At 47.1% G+C, this 15,404-nt stretch overlaps 1 long non-coding RNA gene across 2 annotated transcripts in view; it reads left to right on the top strand.

Annotated features, from left to right (window-relative positions):
* LOC138817162 (uncharacterized) overlaps window positions 1–15,309 on the top strand; it is a 51,103-nt gene extending 35,794 nt beyond the window's left edge. The window contains exons 1-4 of one of the 2 annotated variants that reach the window (XR_011368771.1): window positions 4,656–4,845; window positions 9,694–9,804; window positions 12,570–12,651; window positions 15,293–15,309. This is a non-coding gene — a long non-coding RNA (uncharacterized lncRNA). Of the gene's footprint in view, window positions 1–4,655; window positions 4,846–9,693; window positions 9,805–12,569; window positions 12,652–15,292 lie in introns of those variants that run through there. The other variant, XR_011368770.1, reaches the window with a different exon arrangement.
* Window positions 15,310–15,404: the final 95 nt, after the last annotated feature.

Consider the following 15,404-nt stretch of genomic DNA (forward strand, 5'->3'; position numbering starts at 1 on the left):
CAAGACCTTGCACTCTTGTTTTGATTTCTTCACTCAAGGCTGGTGCTTTACTGCTTGAGCCACACCTCCGCTTCTGGCTTTTTGGTGGTTAATGGGAGATAAGAGGTTCATAGTCTTTCCTGCCCCAGCTGGCTTCCACTTTTAATACTCAGATCTCAGCCTCCTGAGAAGCCAAGATTACAGGCATGAGCTGTAAACACACCAGTTTAAGATGTGTTTTAGAACTAATGATAGAAACAACTACTAATTGAAATGCATGAGAAAGAAAATATATCATGTTTAGCTTTGTTTTGTCTGTTGCCTGCAGTTTCTTAGCTAAGAAAATATAGTCCAGTGTTTAAACCCAGATCCAAATGTCTGTAAAGCCAGTACTTAAAAAATAATTCTAGTATAGCATAATGTTAGGATCTCAGGGTAGATAGGCCTTCATCTACCCAGTATGGCTTAAATCATTTGCGTGGCCCCGACAGCAGGAACTGCAATGTGTGTGAAAAGGTCTTTTAAGATCTATCTGGAAAGAGCATGTAGAATTGATGGCTGACAGGTAGAGGTTAAAGGTAGGCATGTCAGTGCTAACAGTCCTAACTTATAAAGCAAAACCAACAAAATTATATAGGAGTAATTTGTGGGAGCTACTGAGAAGATACATTAGACCAAGAGGATGTGGAGTCCGGATTACCCCTGAAGCTCTGAGCCCAAGTAAAAGACATAGAAACTTAGAAATGAAACTTAACTCTAAAAAGTGTGTGTGTGTGTGTGTGTGTGTGTGTGTGTGTCTGCATATACATGTTTAGATCAGTAGTGGAGCTTGAACTCAGGGCCTATGTGCTATTCCTTAGCTTTTTCAAAACTCAAGGCTAGTGCTCTACCACTTGAGCCACACCTCCACTTCCAGCCTTTTGCTGGTTAGTTGATGACAAGAGTCTCTAAAGCTTTCCTGCCCAGGCTGGCTTTGAGCAGCTAGGATGATAGGCCTGAGCTACCAGCACCTGGCCTCACCATTCTAATTTGGGTATGTTTAACAAAACCTCTTGTTCCTTTAACTTGAAAATGGAGTATGTAGATAGAAAACACAGTAACAGTACACAATCAATAATAGCAAACAGAATGATCAGTTGAAGAACACAGATCCTAACTTCAGTCATCCATATGTGCAATACCCTTGAGTTTTTATCATCTTTAGAAGTAAATTTCAGTAAGAAAAACAAAAGTAGGTTTCTTTACTATCAAAAGCCTTTATTATTTAACAATTTTACCATTTTCAGGGGAAAAAAGATTTCTTCTTTTAGAGTTTCTAGAGCAGTAGGAACTTGGCAGCTTTTATTTATAAGATGCTTTTAAAAATGTTTTTACCATTATCCATTAGTGTTTCTGTATGTATAACATGTTCAGACCTTAAACACCAAAGTAGTGAACTGGCGGCTCATGGGAGCTAGGAAATTCAGAGGACAAATATTCTAATGAATGTAAACTATTTAGTAGAACAGATAATATTTAAAAATACCTTTCTCATCCATGTGTTATGTTGCTAAGCTAAAATTACTATGGAGATTCTAACCTTTAGATTTCATGGTTTTATTTTTGGCATTCTCAAATTTGTGATATTGCTTTTATTTCTAGTGCTGTGCATTTACTATGTTTGCATTTTCCTTCTTATTCAGGAGACAATTTTGAGCTTTGAAACACAGTTGCATGAGGCATGAGAACTTAATGCCTAGCAAAAAGTGATTAAGACTTTAACAAAAATTTGTGTATTGGGCTAGGAAGGTGGCTCAGTGGTAGAGCACTTGCCTTGCATGCCTGAGGCCCTGGGTTCGATTCCTCAGCACCACATAAGCAAAAAGAAAAAAGCCAGAAGTGGCGCTGTGGCTCAAGTGGTAGAGCGCTAGCCTTGAGCTGAATAGCTGAGGGACAGCACCCAGGCCCAGAGTTCAGGCCCCACGACCGGACCCCCCCCCCAAAAAAATTGTGTATTATTGTCCTAATGAGCTTTTTTTTTTTTTTTGAGCTTTCTGAGCAGAGCTAACTGGTCTGACATACCCCAGCTTAAGGCTTAGCAGTTTTCTGTTGTAGATAAAATCTATATGAGTCCTTCTTTTCACTTACATTAGTAATTCCAAAGTCTTTTTTCTTAGCATATATGAACTGCAGTGTGAGAACAATCATTGTATTTCCATACATGCATATAATGTGGTTCCATTGTGTTTATCTCCTCTATTATTTTCTGGCCCTCTCCCTTCTCATGTCCACTTTAAAAATCTTTTTGCTCAAGGCTGGCACTCTACCATTACTTGAGCCACAGGCTCTACTTCCCCCTTTTTGGTGATTAATTGGACAGACTTTCCTGCCAGGGGTGAGAGCTCAGCCTCCCAGGTAGCTAGGATTATAAACTTGAGCCACAGGTGCAGAGCTAAAAATCTTTCTTGCATTATTTTTAAAAAGGGTTTCATGGTGACCTTTTCATAGATGCATGCAAGGTCCAAATATGCCATGCATACTGTTGCATTTGGCTGTCTATAGTTGACTTCTATCTCTGCCTTCTTTTGTAGAGGGTCTTGGCTATATAATATTCTAAAGCCAAAAGTTAATCTAAAATCCCCACCCTATTTTAAACATTTCCTATTTGGAATTCTTCAATTGCTTTGAGATTTATAGTTTATACTAACTATAAATTATAGTTCCCCCCCCCCATGTATGTGCTCAGTCAGAGAAGACATCTTGCTATAATATTTCACAGGATGCAAGCAAAGCGTCATGGCATAGAAACATGCTAGTCAAGAATTTTAAGTGTCTTGAAAGGGAGGCAAATCTGCTTTATCATTTAGGGTTCTCTTACAATGGTTCATGTTTGTGAAGGGAGGTTTCACTGGGCACAGGTGGTTCACGCCTGTAATCCTTCTAGCTACTCAAGAGACTGAGATCTGAGGATCACAGTTGGAAGCCAACCCATGAAACTTCTTTTGGGGTGGGGATGGGGGTGTGTGGGGCTTGAACTCGGGCCTGGGCACTGCCCCTGAGCTTCTTTGTGTTCAAAGCTAGTGCTCTGCCACTTGGGCCACCGCACTACTTCCAGCTTTTCCAAAGTAGTGTACTGGAGATAAGAGTCTCAAGGGCTTTCCCGCCCGGGTGGCGTTGAACCGTGATCCTCAGATCCATGAACCTCTCCAGGGCTAACTAACCAGCCAACAGCCAGAAGTGGAGCTGTGTGGCTCTGGACCTAGAGCTTTTAAAGCCTGGTGCAGGAAAAACAACAAAGGGGCAGCACCCAGGCCGGCGAGTTCAAGCCCCAGCCCAGGCACAAGCTGAAAGGGAAAGGAAGGTGTCCTAGTGGATGGCCAGGCGCGCTGGGGCTAGGTGGCTTTCTACCCATCTTCGGGGAGAAAACGGATCTTCTCTCCTCGCAGACCTGCCCACGCCGGGGGGGGGGGGGGCCGCAGCGCCCGGTGAGTGGGATAGGATTAGACGTCGCGGACCGGGGTTGGGGGTCTTCGGGGGGAGCCAGGGGTCGGCGGGGGCGGGGGTGCGCCGCGGTCCGCCGCCACGCGTCAACCACGACGCAGTCACTCCTCCTCCTCCTCCAGGAAGTGCCACCCGACGGGCTCCCGCTCCCCCGGGCCATCAGCCTTCGGGGGAATCACGGGAAGGAAGGAAGGAAGGAAGGAAGGAAGGAAGGAAGGAAGGAAGGAAGGAAGGAAGGAAGGAAGGAAGGAAGGAAGGAAGGAAGGAAGGAAGACCGTGGTTGTGAAGCCGTCTGCGGGGTCCCCTCTGCGGATCGGGCCCGGGGTGGAGAGGGGCGTCCGGGTCCCGGCCCCCAAGTAGGCGGGGAAGCGGGCCGGGCGGCAGCGCCGTGCCGAGAGCTGCGGGGAAGCGCCGGGTGCGGTGCGCCCGGCCGGTGCGGGGACCCCGAGGACGCAGGACCAGGCCCGGCCCGGGGCCGCCCGCTAGAGAGAGGGAGACCCGGGTCCTCAGCAGCTCCCCGCCCGCTCCGGTCAAAGATGGCCAAATTCGACCCCTCCCTTCCCGCCTCCACGAGTGTCCCCAGCCCCCTCTGGCGGATCCCGGGGCTGCGGGAATCTGGCGGTGCCATTAAGACGAGCAGCCCCGCGGCCGCGCCTCCCGCCCCACGGGCCCCTCCGGAGCGGTTCTTTCACTTGAGAAAAGGGGCTCTGGCACTTTAAGGTGGGGAGTGGGCGCCCCCGCCGGCGGGGATGACGCGGGGAGGGCGTGGCCATGCAAACCGGAGGTGGTGCCGGCTGGGCGGCTCCGTAGTAACAGGGGGTGTGGTCAGGGGCGTGGCCGTGCGGGGAGGGGCGTGGCCGTGCGCGGGGGGGTGGGGAGGGGCGTGGCCTAGGCGGGAAGGCGGGGGACCCGGCGGGGGACCGGGCTGGGCGGGAGGGGGGTGGTGGGAGGCGGCCGGGTTGGTACCACCGCGCGCGTTCCGGGAGGGGGAGACCGCTGACATTCCCCGGAGGGGGGCGGGCTCTTCCCGGCGGCGGGGAGGGCGGGACGGCGGGCCCGGGGGAGGAGCAGTCCTCCCCCGGCGTCCCAGGCGGGGCCGGCCGTACCTTTTCGTGGCGCGGTGCGTCTGGGGGAGGGCCGGGGGGAGGGGAGGGGGAGGGGGAAGGGGCGGGGCCGGGGGGAGCCGGAAAGGGGGAGGCGCCGGCGGACAATGGAGCCTATGTGTGCCTGCGGGAGTGGGACGGCGCCGCCGCCGCTGCCGCCGCCGGGGGGAGACGCTGCGCCGCCGCTGCCGCTGGCCCGGGCCCCGGCCCCCCGGGGCTGAGAGCCGCCCGGACCGAAGCCCCCCGCGCGGCCCCGCGCCGGGCCCTCCCCCAGCCCGCCTCGGTGAGCGGCACCTGGGGAGGGGGAGGGGAGGGGAGGGGCGGCGGGGGGCCGCGTCCGCGTGCTGGGAGCTGCGGGGGGCGGGAGGGGGGAGGCTGGGGCCGCCACCACCGGGAGCTGGGGGCGGGCGGGAGGGGGAATTGGGTCTGGGGAGCCCGGGGGGGGGGCGGGGTGTCTTTCGAGCCGGGCATCTCTCGAGGGTGTTGGAGATGGTGTCCTAAGCGGGGTTTCCGAGAGGGTCACCTCCGGGGTCGAGGGATAAAGGGGGGCGCCGGAGCAGCGAGATCGCGAGCTGAACGAGAATGGAGGTTTGAGTTTGTGGGGGTCGGCAGGCTCCCCGCCCCCCGGCCCCGGAGATGATGGAGGTGGAGGAGACTTTGCAGGCCGGTGACTTGTTGAAGGGTGAAGGAACGCGGGGGGTCGGGGATCGGGGGGGCTCCCACAGGTGAGCGGACGGCGCTTGGGGTCCCTGAACCATCGTGGGGGTCAGGGAGCGGAGCCCTCATCCGTAGCCCCCCGAAAGTTGCGGGGACTTCCGATGTCACGGGTGGGTGTTGGGCGAGCCGGGTGAGTGGGATGGAGATAACCTGGGGGAGGGGGGGGGGAGAGCCGCGGCCGGGTTGGTGGGGGAGGTCCCAGGCCTGCGGTGGCGTTGCCGGGGCCCTGTGTGCCCGGTACGAGTGCAGAGGAGGTCCCCGGGTCTGCCCTGCAGAGGGCAAGAAAGAGTGGCGGGGAGTGTTGGGGGAACGCGTTGAAACCTCACCTGGAAGCCAGTTGGGGTAACTTAGTAAAGTTGTGAGACCAGGTGGAGACATGGACAGAAACTTCCTCTTGGTGAAGATGGTCTCCACGGTGGAGAAGAACTGACACAAAGTTAAGATCCTGGTGACCTCAGGGGAAGGTGACTGCGTGGCCCCCATGGAAAGTTACACATTGGAGCCACTCACACCCGTAATCCTTGCTGCTCTGGAGGCTGAGAGCTCAGGATCACCTTTGGAAGCCAGCTCAAGCAGAAAAGTTCATGAAACTCTTATCTCTAATTCACCAGCAAAAAAAAAAATCTGCTGGAAGTGGAGCTGTGGCTCAAGGAATAGAACACTAGCTTTGAGTGAAAAAAAAAAATCGAGATTAGGCCTTAGCTTAAGCCAAATACACTCACAACAAGAAATTTCCTTGTGGATCAGTTAGTCTTCCATACATTGAGGAATTAAATGCTTATATTGGAGGGCGGAAAGTTGGGTCCTTGTATGCAAAGTCCAAGTGAAGAATTGAGATTAGCTAATTGTAAGAATAAGAAAGTAGAAAGCCAGACACTGGTGGGCTCATGCCTGTAATGATCGCTACTCTGGAGGCTGAGATCTGAGGATCATCCTTTGAAGCCAGCCCCAGCAGAAAGTCCCTGTGAGACTCTTATCTCCAATTAATCACTCAAAAACAGGAAGTGGAGCTGTGGCTGGAAGTGATAGAATGTTAGCCTTGAAGAAACTAGCTGAGGGACAGCGCCCAGGCTCTGAGTTCAAGCCCCAGAACTGACCAAAAATAAAAGAAAATAGAGCCTGGTGCTGGTGGTCTGTAATCCTATCTACGTAGGAAACTGAAATCTGAGATCAAAGTTCAAAGCCAAGCCTGGGCAGAAAACTCAGAGACTTGTCTTAAGCAGATTTACTCCTCCAAAAAAAAAGTTTGTTTTCCAATTTCATGATTTACACTCATGTGGCTTTAAACAAATCTCTCCTACTTATCTCTAGTCCTCCCATATATGAAGTGCTGATGATGTTACCTGCTCTAATGACCCATAACTCAATTCAGCATAGCAAGTTAATGCCTGTCTGCAGATACTTTGGACACCTCTGAGAAAGACAGATTATGGAGCCCAATTTTTTTTTTCCACTTGTCTCACTAACAGACCAACTTCATCGTTTATAACAACTATAGCAACATAGTTGTTTTTTTGAAAAAGTAATTTATAAATCATTCTTGTTCTTTGGAATTGACTTTTGGTTTTATATATTGTTAAATTAATTTATGTGTGTGTGTGCTGGTTCTGGGACTTGAGCTCCAGGGTGTCTTGTGCACTGCCTTAGCTTTCTTGCCCAAGGCTGGTTACCATGAGCCACAGCTCCAAATCTTCATTTTTGCTGGTTCATTGGAGATCAGTCTCACAGACTTTCCTTCCCAGGCTAGCTTTGAATCATGATCCTCAGATCTCAGCCTCCTGAGTAGCTAGGAGTATAGCTGTGGGCTGCTAGTGTCTGGCTTAATTCAGAAAGATAATACCTTTTTCCAGGTAGTGGTGGGTTTCCATTTAGTGGTGGGACATTAGTTGGCAGTTGTGCAGATGTAAATGGAGGTCAAGGTAGAAGAGTAGGAAGACCGATAGCTAATGCTAACCTAGATGCGGTGTGTGTCTATGGCTTGGCTTCCTGGCAGCTTAATCTTCTACTGTGAAATCATGGATAGAATGACTTACTCATCTAGCTGTCTCAGTGAATATGGTGGTAGGTTCTATAGAAACTTTATTTGCTTTAGACCAGAACTTCTCAATCCACCCCCCGCCCTTTTTTTAGTGCTGATTCTGAGGCTTGAACTCAGGGCGAGGGTGCTTAACCTTTTTTTCTCAAGGTTGGCGCTCTTCTGCTTGAGCCACAGTTCCCCTTTCAGCTGTTTAGTGATGAATTGGAGATTCTTTTTTTTTTTTTTTTGTCGGTCGTGGGGCTTGAACTCTGGGCCTGGGTGCTGTCCCTCAGCTCTTCAGCTCAAGGCAAGCGCTCTACCACTTGAGCTACAGCGCCACTTCCGGTTTTCTGGTGGTTTATTGGAGATAGGAGTCTCATGGTCTCTCCTGCCCAGGCTGGCTTTGAACCACGATCCTCAGATCTCAGCCTCCTGAGTAGCTAGGATTACAGGCGTGAGCCACCAGCGCCCAGCTTGAATTGGAGATTCTTGAGGCACGGACTTTCTAATCCAGCCTGGTTTTGAACCATTATGCTTAGATCTCAGCCTCAGCCTGAGAAACTAGGATTACAGGTGTGTGCCACTAGAACCTGGCTAAGTTCTTAACCCTTATTCTCCTTTAGTGATGTAGACAATTATTAACTACAGTAAGTTCCATATGAAATAGAAACAGTTATCAAAATGTTAGTTGTGTGCTTTTTTATGACACTGAATGATAAAATGTAGTTGCAGGTGAATTGATACTGTAATTTTATTTTGTTTTTATTTTATTTTTTGTCAGTCCTGGGGCTTGAACTCTGGGCTTGGGCGCTGTCCCTGAGCTCTTCAGCTCAAGGCAAGCGCTCTACCACTTGAGACACACAGTACCACTTCCAGTTTTCTAGTGGTTTATTGGAGATAAGAGACTCACAGAGTTTCCTGCCTGGGCTGGCTTTGAACCATGATCCTCAGATCTCAGCCTCCTGAGTAGCTAGGGTTACAGGCGTGAGCCACTGGCGCCCGGCTCTGTAATATTTTTTCTTTTCTTTTAAAATTTGTGCCAGTATTCTTGAACTCAAGGTCAGAGTGTTCTCCATTTGTTCACTCAAGACTGGTGCTGTACCACTTGAGCCACATGTCTACTTCAGGCCTTTTTTTTAAGCTGGTTAAGTGGAGAGAAGTGTCTTATGGGCTTTTCTGCATGGGCTGGCTTAGAACTATGATCCTCAGATCTCGGCTTCCTGTGTAGCTAGGTTTACAAGTATGAGCACAGGCACCAGGGAGTACTGTAGTTTGCAACAAGCAGTGAATGTACATATTATATTGGGTGTCTTCAACAACTAGTGTGACCTGAACATGTATTGTGGTTCTGTTGGATAGGATTGGTAATATTATTATGAGTTGTTGAAATTAAATCCACAATTGAAGGCTAATAATTTTTACCTCGAGATAATCAAAGATCCAAGTGTGTAGGTGTGTGTGTGGGTGTGGGTTTTTTTTTTTTCTAGCAAGGTCACAATCACCCATCTATGTAGAGTCTGTATATAGACTCTTTGGAGCCAGCCAATCCCAGGTTAACAAATCCTACTCTAAACTAATATATTCCCCCATACCATCTGAATTTTGTTTTGTTTTTGTGCAAGTATTGGGACTTGAACTTAGGACATCACACTCTTTCTTAGCTTGTTTTACTCAAAGCTGGTACTCTACCACGTAAGCCACACCGCCACTTCCAGCTTTTTAATGGTTAATGGAGATAAGAGTCTCAGGAACTTTTCTTCCTGGGCTGGCTTCAAACCGTGATCCTCCTATCTCAGCCTCTTGAGTAGCAAAGATTACAAGTGTGAACTAACACCTGCCCTAACTACTTTTTAAAATTAAATTATTTTATAAACACTTGCCTTTTAGATTGTGATGTTTTTCAGCATTTTCTCTGCTAAGGACAGAAGCATAGAAAAGACTTGGAACAAAAACTGTGGTGGCAGTTCTTGGTTATAGAAAAAGTTAAATGATTAAAGTCAGACTTTCATCCTGGCTAGGTGATACATGCTTGCAATCCCAGCACTCAGGAAACTGAGGAGGGTGAAAGTCTAAGGCCAATCTGGGATTTGTAGCAATACTCTGTTTCTTAAAAAAATCAAAAAATTCAAATGCGATTGTTGTGTCTGGTAGGTTTTGCCCTCCAGGCTCCCATTTGCTCGAGCAGTCTGCAGTTGGGTAGATTTGGACTAAGATGTCCCTCTCTTTCAGCTGTGTTTTGAGTTTTAGCAGTTTTGCCTTCCCTATTTTTGACCTAATTGGTTTCTTACTGTTTCTCCTTCCAAATATTGCTCTGGCCGCAGAGTGTGGAGGATGGGTAGTTTCTTTCAGAGTCGGTGTAAACTGAGGTATAAACTTTCCCACTTTTTGTCCTTTTAGGCCTGAATGTGAAACTAGCTGGTATCACACCACTTTGACCTAAACATTCCCCTCTGTGTGGCTTTTCTGTGTCCTCATGTAGAAGACAGACCAAATTGGACATCTTGAAAGGTAAAGGACTTGATGATAAGCCCATAACTTCTGTGATTCAGTTGGAATAGGTTGGGATTTTGTTTTTATATCTAAAGAGCTTCCTGGAAGTTAAAACTACATGTGGCTTATGTCTGTATTCCAAGCTACTCAGGAGGCTGAGGTCTGAGGATTGAGGTTTGAAGTTAACCCCGAGAGATCCTTTTTTTTTTGGGGGGGGGGGTCTGGTCATGGGGCCTGAACTCTGGGCCTGGGTGCTGTCCCTCAGCTCTTCAGCTCAAGGCTAGTGCTCTACCAATTGAGCCACAGTGCCACTTCTGGCTTTTTTTTTTTTTTCTGCTTATGTGTTGCTGAGGAATCGAACCCAGGGCCTTATGCATGCAAGGCAAGCGCTCTACCACCGAGCCACCTTCCCAGCCCCCCTCACCTCAGAGATTCTTATCTCCAATTAACCACCCCCAACTCAGAGATCAAGGTGTGGCTCAAGTGGTAGAGTGCCAGCCTTGAGAGAAAAAAGCTAAGCAAGAATGTAAGCTCCAGAGTCTAAGCCTCAGTACTGGTGCACAAAAACAAAACAAGTCTATGAGTGCAATTCTCTTGCTTTTCCATGTGTGGGACTTGTCTATCACTTCCTCAGAAGGCTGGAGAGGAGGGAAGGAGGTGAGAAGTAAACTTGTGGGTATCATGTCACTTTTTACTAGTGTGCATGCAAGGTAAAGACAGCAGAACACAAGTGCCAAGGCTCCACCAGCACTTAGTGAGTTTCAGGTACTGAGAAGATGAATGATTAACCTCAGAGAGCACTGTACATGCAACAGCCCACAGCTTCACATTATCTGTAGTAGTGCTATGAATAATAGTGTTAGTGGCTGAGGAGGACATAGAAGGGAGAATTGGCAATCAAGGAGAATTTCACAGAGAACAGACACCTATGCTGCTGAAATAATGGCCTGAGTAGTCCTATTTTTTCATCTGTGAATTTTGTTTTGTGTTTGTGCCTGTACTGGGTCTTGAACTCAAGGCCCCTGTGCTCTTGCGTGGCTTTTTCACTCATGTCTGGCACTCTACCACTTGAGCTATACCTCCACTTATAGCTTTATTTTACTGGTTGATTGGAGTTAGGAGTCTCTCAGATTAGTTTGCCCAGCCTGGTTTTGAACTTTGATCCTCAGAGCTCAGCCTCCTGAGTAGTTAGGATTCAAGGTGTGAGGCACCAGCACTCAGCTTTGAAATTTGTATTTTGAATGCCAGAACATTGGTCAGAATTCTTTAGCTTGATACAAATTTGTGTTTGCTTCCTGAGTGATTGTTAGTAGGTGTATTTTTGCCTATAGAAAAAAAATACACATGAGTATTTCAGGGTGATCCAGGTGATCTATACATGATCTATACATGCCCATTGTGGTTTTTGTTTTTTTTTTCCCACATGTTGGGGAAAGATGGAGTATCTGTGTTGTGATCTCGGAGAACAAGCTTTTAAGCAGTTGGCATGCTAGAAGTTAAGAAACAGCTAGGAATGGAATCCGGAGGCTAAACTGTTAGTTCCACATTCTAAGTCTGATACTATGCCTTTTAAGGAGTAGTGGTCATAGCATAAAAGTGAAATTTGTTAAACATGACATAGTTGTAATAAACTTGACTTCATAGAGCAAGGAGGTGGGAAAACATCCTTGGAATATCCATGACTGGAATTTTAGAGGTGATTCTGAGTTTGGCCAGATAAATGTCTGAATTTACTTAAAACTTTATGCCAACTTTGTAGAGCCTCTGTTAAGAGATTTCCTAAATATCTGGCCCTAAGACAAACTAGAACTTAGTTCTTTCTTGAAATTGCAAAACTATAAATTCTGGCAAGGAAGGCGCCTCCATATCATATGTTGAAAATAATTCTGCTTGACCAGTAACTGATTTCTTTTTTTTCCCCTCTTTTCTTTTCTTTTTTTTAATGCTGGTAACTGGGGCTTTTTTTTTTTACTCAAGGCCAGTGTTCTGCTACTTGAGCCATACCTCTGCTTCTGTCTTTTTGCTAGTTAGAAATGAGTCTCTCAGATTGATCTGCTCAAGCTGGTTTCAAACCTGGATCTCCAGATCTCAACCTCCTGAGTATCTAGGATTATAGGCTTGAGCCACCAGCACCTAGTCAATAACTGATTTTTTTTTTTTACTTAATCTCATTCAGTTGAACACAGCACTCTACATACAGTAGGCACTAAATAAGAGGAAATCACCTGGCTAGGACAAGAGTTGTGCAGCCCTCAGTTTCCTGTGAAGCGTCTGGCTGGGGGCTTGCTGGTGAATTGAGGTTACAGAGAGGAGAAACCAAGTGGGAAAGTCATTTGGTAAATTCCAAAGCAGATGTGAAGTTTGTCTCCTAAGCTCTGCTCTGCTCTGCTGTGCCCTTCTCTACATGAATAAGAAGTGCGCAGACACAAAAATGGAAGGTGTTTCGTTTCCCCTTTCTAAATGCTCAGAAACTTCAAAAGGAGGAAAATTGATTTTATTTGCACTTAATATTTCTTTAGCCTCTGAAAATAAAATGTGCAATTAGGAAGGAGAGGAAGGAAGCCACAGGGACCTCACAATCTCTACCCATCTTATATGTTCCCTTTTGTAACCCAGAATTGGTTCCGTTTCCATGGCAAATAACAACTTCCTCTGAAACTCGTATTATAGAATGCATAGGAATCCTGCATTGCTAAGATATTCAGTGGCAAATGGATACTGGTGGAGTTTGCTTTTGAAATCCACTGGGGACTTGGCTCCCACCCTTCTTTGTCCACTTCCAGTGACGGTCACCTTTGGGCAGAGGGCTCCTGGATGCCTCTCCTCTAGGATGAACACCGCAGTGTCGTGACCCTTGGGGTTTGGGTGAGTACACTTGACTTTGATCTTAGACTATACTGGTACAAATGAACAACTGGTACTGGCACAAACTATAATTTTGAGGAACAGCTTCATTGTGTAGTCAACAGTTTTTGTTTCTTCCTTTTCTTTATATCATCCACATTTCCTCCCCACGTCCTAGCCTCTGACAACCACCATTCTCCATTTGTTTCTCTGAGTTGAGTGTTCAGTTCTCCCCCTGCCTGGGATTGGATTCATTTGTATCATAACTGCTAGGGTACCAGTGATTCCTAAAGTTCAAAGTTACAAAATGACTTATGAGCCAGGTGCCAGTGCCTCATGCTACTCAGGAGGCTGAGATCTGAAGAACAAGATTTGAAGCCAGCCTGAGCAGGGAAGTCTATGAGACTCTTATCTCCAGTTAACCAGCAAAAAGCTGAAGGTAGAGCTATGGCTCAAGTGGTAGAGCACCAGCCTTGAGCAGAAAAGCCAAGCAAGAGCTAGAGGCCCGGAGTACAAGCCCCAATACTAAAATGTTTATGATCTTACAGATCATCTGATAACCACAGTCCACAGTATCATCTAAACCATTAAAAAAATTAACAAAAAATGTAAAGGTATTAGAAAGTAAAACATTTAAAAATATAGTATAAAATATAGTTAAGATAAAAATGGTTTTGTGACTGTTATCCCTTGAGATTTGCACAGAAATATTTCATAGTATTTTATTCTAGGGTGGTTTGGTTGTTGTTTTTTTTTTTTTTTGCCTGTATTTAAAAAAGAAAAAATCATGTGTACTCAGAACATTCATAACTTCTTCTCAGTGATCAGGTAAAACAGGTAATCTTTCAAATAAAGAAATAGACATTTAACACTAGATCACTAGATAGTGATTGTTCTTCCCAAACCTAGAATATAATTCACTGTTTCTCCCAATTTTAGTCCAGTTCTTGAGGCTCTTAAAATGTCAGCTGGAACCCTTGAGCTATTAATCTCGTTTTGATTTTTAGTTTGTTTGTATGTGTACTGGTACTGAGACTTGAACTCGGCTTGGTCATTGAAGGCTGGCATTCTACCACGAGTCACATTTCCATTTCTGTCTTTTGCTGAAGATCAGAGTGTTAGGGATTTATTTGTCCACCTGAGCTGACTTTAAACCGTGATCCTCCGATCTCAGTCTCCTGCGTAACTAGAATGATAGGCATGAGCCTCTAATGCCCGACTCTTTCTGAGTCTTTCTCTAGCAGTCCTGTACTCAATATCTTGCATCTTGTACTCTGTCTTTTTAAGATGCGGGGCGGGAGGGGCACAGGATGATGGGTTCAAGAAACCCACATCACCACTTGAGGCTTAAGTAAAACCTTCCCTAAACAAAGGAATTTCACATTTGTTCTCTAGCTGGGTTCGGGAATACTTTCTTGACCTTTATGCTTCAAATTAGCCTTGCAAATTGGCTCAGAAAATATCTTCGCCTTCAAAGATGGTCTTTAATCTTCATAATTCTTGGTCCCTCCCACTCTCACCATGCCTGTGATCGCTGTGTCTAGCAGTGAGGACACTGATGCAAACTAGATATCATTTAATAGTGGGTCTGGGGAAGTCAAGGTATTGGCTCCAGAAGTATATGATACTTCCATACCTTCTTCCCCACTGAAAGCAGAAGCATGGATCCACTCAGTCCAGCTGGAGCCTGGATGGGTCTGCTGGGTCTTGGTGCCGTTGTGATGAACTGATTAGCCAGGTCACTATAACTTTGCAGTTCCCAGGGGTTCAGCACATTGCTTTACTGGATGCTCATGGTTCACACCTGTAATCCCAGTTGCTCAGGAGGAGCAGATCTGATTCTTGTAGTTCAAAGTCAGCCAGGGCAGACAAATCTGTTAATCTTACCTCTAATCAGTCACCAAAAAGCTGGAAATGGAGGTATGGCTCAAGTGGTAGAACACCAGACTTGAGTGGAAAAGCTAAGGGACAGTGCCCAGGCCTCTAGGTTCAAGCTCTAGGACTGGCACAACACAGCAAGAAACAAACCAAACTCACATTGCTATGAAAACAGGAAAACATGAGTTTTATGTCCAGAGGTACAGAAACATAGAGGAGAATATATAATCAAAGACTGAGCCGGGCGCTGGTGGCTCACGCCTGTAATCCTAGCTACTCAGGAGGCTGAGATCTGAGGATCGCGGTTCAAAGCCAGCCCGGGCAGGAAAGACCGTGAGACTCCTATCTCCAATAAACCACCAGAAAACCAGAAGTGGCGCTGTAGCTCAAGTGGTAGAGCGCTCACCTTGAGCTGAAGAGCTGAAGGACAGCGCCCAGGCCCAGAGTTCAAGCCCCACGACCGACAAAAAAAAAAAAAAAAGACTGAGTGGCTTTTCTCCTTTGCTTCCAAGGCCTGGTCCGCACTGCTTGGTTGGAGGCTCAGGTGTTGGTTGAGTCCTGGTCAGGCTTGATCTGCCTTAGCTGTGCAGCCGGCAGCCAGAACACGAGCCTCGAGCCTCGACCTTCCCTTCAGGCCCGACGGGAGGGAGCAGTGATGTGGCTCTGCCTCATTGGCTAGCGCTCTCACCTGCGTCTCGAACCTGTTGTAGCATGTTTGATGTCCTGGTCTTGGACATCAAACATGTCAGCTTTCTTTTTTATTTTTTATTTTCCTTTCCCACAGCGTGTCCTGGAGATGCGAGATTTTCCTTGTGCAGTCGGAGGCACACCCCCAGAGAATGCAGGAGCTGCGAGAGGAAAGGACCCACTTCCACAGCGGAGAAAAACAAAGAGGA

This window comes from Dipodomys merriami, unplaced genomic scaffold (assembly GCF_024711535.1).
Source record: "Dipodomys merriami isolate MVZ:Mamm:240054 unplaced genomic scaffold, mDipMer1.0.p SCAF_7, whole genome shotgun sequence".
In the NCBI taxonomy this organism is placed as follows: domain Eukaryota; kingdom Metazoa; phylum Chordata; class Mammalia; order Rodentia; family Heteromyidae; genus Dipodomys; species Dipodomys merriami.